The 6798-nt window shown below is 35.0% G+C and overlaps 1 pseudogene; it reads left to right on the forward strand.

Annotated features, from left to right (window-relative positions):
* Positions 1–461: 461 nt before the first annotated feature.
* LOC117320226 lies at positions 462–3733 on the forward strand (annotated as a pseudogene).
* Positions 3734–6798: the final 3065 nt, after the last annotated feature.

Consider the following 6798-nt stretch of genomic DNA (forward strand, 5'->3'; position numbering starts at 1 on the left):
GTATACAATTAATAATCATAAATACATTTGCACAGGTACATCTACTTTCATTTCAAATTGAAAAATTTTAAAGTTCAAAATGACTTTTTGAATGTAGTTTTTCATTTTTGTCTCAACTAAAAGACCTTAGAAAATTTGTGATCAATGCTGAAATCAAACATAAAATGTTTTAACCATTATGCATTCACCAAAATCATTAATGTCTTTAAGAATGTGTTTTAGACTGTAATGTTCTTTGAAAAAAATAATTATGCCTTGGCAGGGTCCTAAATTTGGCTTGTATATATATATATATATATAAATATACCACAAAAAAAAAGACAATTTCACACACATCTTTAAGATGTCAAGTTTGTTATTTTTCTGTATGTATTATTTCGTCGTAGGGATCATGCTTAGTGATTTATATATATTATATATATACATGTAATGATTTGATATGATTGTATTGTACTTCATAGAGGTGGACCAGATCCCCACACACACATGCAGTGATCCTAAACCAAGCCGGCCCTGGATGTGGGTGCCGAGATGGAGCTAATGAGCACGGCCTATTTATCGGAAATGTGGCTGTGTGGTCCAAACTCAATGGTCCTGACGACCTCAAGGAGAAATTACTGGGCATGGATCTCATCAGGTATCTACACAAGGTGGATTGGGGCAAATAGGTTGATGAAGGGAAATAAAGTGTAAAGTCGTAAAATGAAATTTTTTTTTTCGAGATATTTTTTGGTGTGTTTTAGATTCATGGGGTTTATCGTCTCGGGCAGTTTTTGTACATCATTAGTATAAAACACTACTATTAATTTTTTTGTATTATACATGTACTTTAGCATTTTTGCATATCGGTGTTTGAGTTATATAAAATTTTAACCTAATGATTGGATGTTTAGGTTGAAAATATCAATAAGGTATCCCGTCATATTTAACTTAAAAATAAGCCCAAATATAAAAGTTTAATACCGTACTCATACTCAAATAAGACTTATCTCCAAGTGTAAAAGTTTAGTATTAAAGTTTGAAAAGGACTTATTTGTGAACAAATTTTAGCTTACTGTTTTAAAAGTGATGATTCTGCAAAAATGAGGTCAGGGACTTGTTATTTGTGGGCAGGGACTTATTTGTGCATGGGCAGGGACTTATTTGTGGACAGGGACTTATTTGTGGACAAGGACTTATTTGCTGATAAATATGGTAGTTATATTGTCCAAAATTTAACAACTAAATATGTTTTTGTTAAGGTTGGGCCTTGAAAATCAAAAACTGCCAGGGAGAGTTTGGATGTTTAACTGGCCTAACTGGGACAGTACGGACAGGGAGGTCCGTGTTTCCGAGGAACCAGATTAACAAAATGGGCGTACCACAACAGTTTTTTTACTGGGTTTACTCGTCAAGGCATGGCTTCTGGAAACTGTGGCCTCTCACCTGGGCCGCAGAAAAACTCACAGGTTCATAACATTGCTTTTTCACTTTGTAGGAACTATGTACAACAACAGGTTGTTTTTCATTGTACTCTAATATCACAATTTCATATTAAATAGTTTAGGATAGACCATATGTAGACTGGACAGGACTTGACTTGGGAGCCGGTGGTCTGGTAACATTAATGGTTAGAGCATCTGTCTAGAGTTCGGGGCACGGGTTCGAGTCCTGGCCCTGGTTTGCATTTTCCTTCTCCCATTACACATGCATATTTTATATATATTATCTGTGTCTTGATAAAGGGGGCGGATTGCCTCGAAAACTTGACATTTTTCATGTCCACACTGGTTTGAATTACTTCTTTGCCTCAATTATGTACATATATATATATTACATAAACAGAGAATTTGAAATAATATCCAAAAAAATGATTTTTTTTTCGAAATAGTTTTGGACTCGTCAGTTTTTGTATGGTATAATAAAAAGTCCAAAGGGGTCATTATTTAATTGATAATTAAAATGACAAAAAATTTCATCTGTCACTTCAGGGATCCACAATGTATCAAATGAGCTAACAAAACCCGACCAAGTTTGGGCCTGTCCCTTTCCCCCGGCCTAGAGGGGGCAGCAGAGGAAGCCGGCTCTACAGAAAGGAAGACGGAGACTTCAACTTTTATCGTGTGTTTTCTGAGGAGTCATCCGGAGGTTCCTCTATCTCACCAGGATCAACAAAGATACCTCCATGGAAAACGGCTCCTAAAGAATTCGCTTCCAAGGGTAAATTTTCCAGAATTTAGTTATTCTGATTTTTTACTGTGCAAGGATAAAATCTGTCTGGAACATAAAATAAAACCATGGGTCGGTTTTCCCGAACAAGGATATCTCAACCCTCGTGTAAAGTTTGGCTGGCTAGCACTCAAAACCCCCTAGAGCTTACTGGCCAAACTCTTACACAGGGTTGAAATATCCCTGTCCATGAGACTCATGAAGATTCTATTTATCGTAAAGATGGGTTTTTTAGATTCGTGCATGTTCCTTATGACTATAGTTTTCCTTCCATCCATTTTGTACGTATTTACATGTTTGCATAGGTAAATAACACCAAAGTTTGTCAGCGCTCTACAGATTTTAAAGGGATACGATCAACTTGACACAATGATAAAGGACCATAATATGGGAGACAAGTTCAATTTCGGAGTTTTTGAGAAAAGGTCAAGGTCACTGTTACCATTTTGTAACGGGGGCCGGTAGGGGACTGTATGCTTAACAATACCCGTACTTTTGTTATTTAGATTTTCCTGCTCCAGCAACTTCTGCCTCTTTGATTTCCAACATTTTTATATTGTCATCGTGGCTTCGTCCGTTCGTCACCCGCCATGCGCTGTTCGTAAAACTTTTCACATTTCAAACAACTTCTCAATTCCACTGGTGGGATTGAGCTGAACTTGCCTGGAATGTCCTGGGATAGTCCTGACCTAGTGTTGTTTTTTTTGGATTGGGCCAAAATCCAGGATGCACCATGGCAAACCCCTAGAAAAAAACACTTTAAAGTTCTTCTCCAGTTCCACTGGTGCCATTGAAACTGAAGATTGGTGAGGAAGTTTAAGGAAGGAGGGGCCAACAAAGTGTTGTTAATTTTTCAAGGGTTGTAAAAACTTTGACATTGCATCACGACAGCCATTTTGTAACATGATTGCAGAACATGGTTTTCCTAAACAACACCTAGTTCAAACTTCCTCTCAGTTTCAACATGAGATTCCCGCTCTAGTTTACCTGAAATGAACCTGAGATTGTCCTGACCAATGTTGTTATTCTTTGGCTCATTCTGAAATCCAAGATGGCTGCCACCATACTTGCTACTAAGTATTGTATATACAATAGTTCATGGGTCTTTAGAGGTCCAGATGACCGTTAAGGCCCATGGCCTCTGTATGCTATAGAAATACTTTCATGCTGTGTTTTTACCTATTCTCATCTTTTGTTGACAGGACAGATAGGAGTGGAGGAGATGTGTAAGTTTCCCTCCGGGATATCCAGGGGTATACATGAGTGGAACCTTCACTACCATGGCCAGCCATGTGTCTTGCTGCCTCCCCCGGGGTCTGCCACGCCTCCTTGTCATTGGTTCACAGCCACACCAAACCCCAGTACAAGTGCCCTTCAACCGTTCATCTTCTGCCCCAGGCCAACTTTGGGGAGATCTGACTACCTCCCCTGCCTACGGGAGCTAGGACCCAGTCAGGAATCTCCTCGTTTCCCCCAGGAACAAGTTGACCGGAAACACCCTCTGTATCTTGGAACGAAAATCTAAAAAACACTGGTCGATAAGGATGACCCAAAATGTCAAATGATTGTCCCAAAATCTGCAAGAACTTTAAGTTAAGTTATGGAAGACATGAGAGAAATGATGAAAGAGTTTGATGAAAAAAGTTTATGAAAGTTTCCCAGATATTCCTCCAGATATGTAATTTTGAACTCAATTTCTATAAGTGTTGATTGAAATAAGAAAAAAAAAAAAAAAGCCTAATAAGAAAAAAAAAAAAGCCAAAGTTCCTCAATTTATGATTTGATTTTAGTGAAAAATATTTACAATTGAATTTGATTATTTAATTTTTGAAATATATTATTATTGCTTAGATATTTTAAGGGGATAACTAGCTACCCTAATTATTGTGAAAGAATTCAATCAAAGAATTCCTCTTGTATTTCATTGTAAGATATTTTGACAGGACATACTTTTGTATGTGATAAAGTTTTTTTTATTTATGTTTATATATATTTCTAATTTTATTTCAACACTGCCGGGGTTGAAAAGATTATCTCGTGTTTATCAATTGCCACACCCTGATAATGTAAGTCTGTAGTTAACAAATCTGTATTCCATATTTGAGTAAGAAAAGTAAAAAAATGTTGTTATGCACACGACCTGTGAACTTACCCTTTGAGACCTTTTTTTCCAATGGTCAGGGCCTGATTTTCCTGCCGAGATATGGACAGCATGGTATAACAGCTTTGTGATATACTTTAACACAAAGTGATTAATCAAATCAGATGTTGTTGTTTTTATGTCTTGTTTTCCACGAGAATATCAATTACGTTATGGTGGTTAATGACATGAAAAAATTCCCTGTGATGTAATACAAAATGGCCACCTCTCAACCAAAATACCCACCTGTTGATGATGTAGATCAAAATCACTGTATAAATACATTTTTTTATACACTAGTGTAATATTGTGGAGTCCTGACATAACTGTACCACTGTGTTTTGCCTAAAATAAGTCATTCCAAAAGAGTTTTTGTTACCTGTGTTATTTAAAATGCAAACAAAAGGTGTCCCTAGTCATATCTGTTCGTTATGTTAGCTATAGATGTATGGTTTATACATACGAAAATGTAATAACGGTTGACTGTCGACACGTTTTGTCTCATTCTTAATTATTTATTTCCCGGTTAACTGTCACACGTATTGTCCGTACTTAATTATTTTTTTATCGGTTAACCCGTCGACCCATATTGTCTCGTACTCAATTATTTATTATAGTGGACTGTTTACACGTATTGTCTCATACTCAATTATTTTTTATCGGTTTACTGTCCAAACACGTATTTCTTGTAAATTTTATCAAAATGTTGACTATTGACACATTTTGTCTAGTATTCAATTATTTATTATCAGTTGACTGTCGCCACGAATTGTCTCGTACTTAATTATTTATCAAAATGTTGACTATTGACACATTTTGTCTAGTATTCAATTATTTATTTAACTGTTGACTGTCGACACGTATTGTCTTTAAAAAGTCAACGTGGTAGAATTTTACTTTGGTGATTGATTTTCCTAGAATTAATGTGATTTTGTTTGTTGGTTTTTCTGCAAGGCTTCAAAAGTAATCTTGCACATATTCTATCTGTGATAATTTGCTTTAGATTTATCTTTCATTAATGAGAACTTGTATTTATGTGTTTACAATCATATTATTTTTGTTGACTTTGTTTACATTTACTCCAAAATTGATTAATTTTATTCACAATAATTGTAATCTATATAATCCTGAATATGTATATGTACAGTGTGTAGGCTTGTACAATTTAATATATATATATCTAGTCAAATCTAAATCATGACTTTAACACTGTAGTATTGATGAGAATGATTATTGATCTCCATTATTTACAGTCCTGACAGTTTTTATACCCCACCGTTTTTTTGTCAACGACATTTGTGGGGCCCGGGTCATTCCATCAAAATTTAATCTTGTTTTTGGTTATTAAATCTTTAATTATAATATATAAACTGAAATTTGGTATTAGTTGTGTATGATGAATACAGATAAATTTCTGTCTTGGTTATGGTCAGTTAGCTTTTTCCAAGTTAAAGAATTTTGATCGAAAAAAAAGTCCCAAAACCGTATTGGCAAAAGAAGAAAGCCTTGCCTACCTCCATTGGGGAAAAAAACCTGAACGTAAGTACAAGAGAGGGTAGAATCTCTTATTTACAAAATATTGATCTAGTCCTTCTTTAAACCAATAACACAAAAAAGTTTCAAACTTTCATATTGTTTTTAATATCAAAAGTGATGACAAAATCAAGTTGTTGTAGCCAGTGATGTATACAAAGGGTTTTACCTGATTGTTATTTGTAAGATACGATTTAACCACAGGCGCTTGCCTAGAAAATGAATTAAAAAATCTAAAATATATCATGGGATTGTACTGTGTAATAGGAAGGCCGGAAAATCCGCCACGAGCGAAACGGCACCCATCTCACTTCAATCGACTAAAAACCCCATTTTTTTCAATCTGAACACGGTGCACACTATATGCAACCGTCATCACATACCACTGGGCATATCAAAAAAAATTAATGGAAATCACATTTTCTGTGCAAGCGCCTGTTGATTTAATTTAAAAATCTCCTTTCCACCGAGTTGTTTTTCATTTTTCATGCCTCTTTCTAGGAAATAAACTATATGACATGTTTTGATAAATTTCCTTTAAAATTTAATGAATAACAATTCTATTTATCACATAAATAAGATAATTTTTGTAACATTCGTTAAATCTTACTTTAATCAGACTGGTATTAGATCTAAAATTCTGATATCCACTCCAAGTTGCAGTGAAAGGATGTCTTCACAATGAAACACAGAAATTGAAACAATGAGAACTAACGGCCAATTCGAATTCCCAAAAGAGGCTACCGGAAGAATTGTAATGGAAACTAGAAATGGATGCTATGACACTAATAAAAGGGTATTTATGTATAAATGTTTTGTTGTGTTGTAATTGTAGATTATTCAATGTTGTAGGATGTAGTTTTGAAATATCATAGTTTTGTTGTGTTTGTAGTTTGTCGATAATTTAAAAAATGTTT

Source organism: Pecten maximus, unplaced genomic scaffold (assembly GCF_902652985.1).
Source record: "Pecten maximus unplaced genomic scaffold, xPecMax1.1, whole genome shotgun sequence".
Classification (NCBI taxonomy): Eukaryota; Metazoa; Mollusca; class Bivalvia; order Pectinida; family Pectinidae; genus Pecten; species Pecten maximus.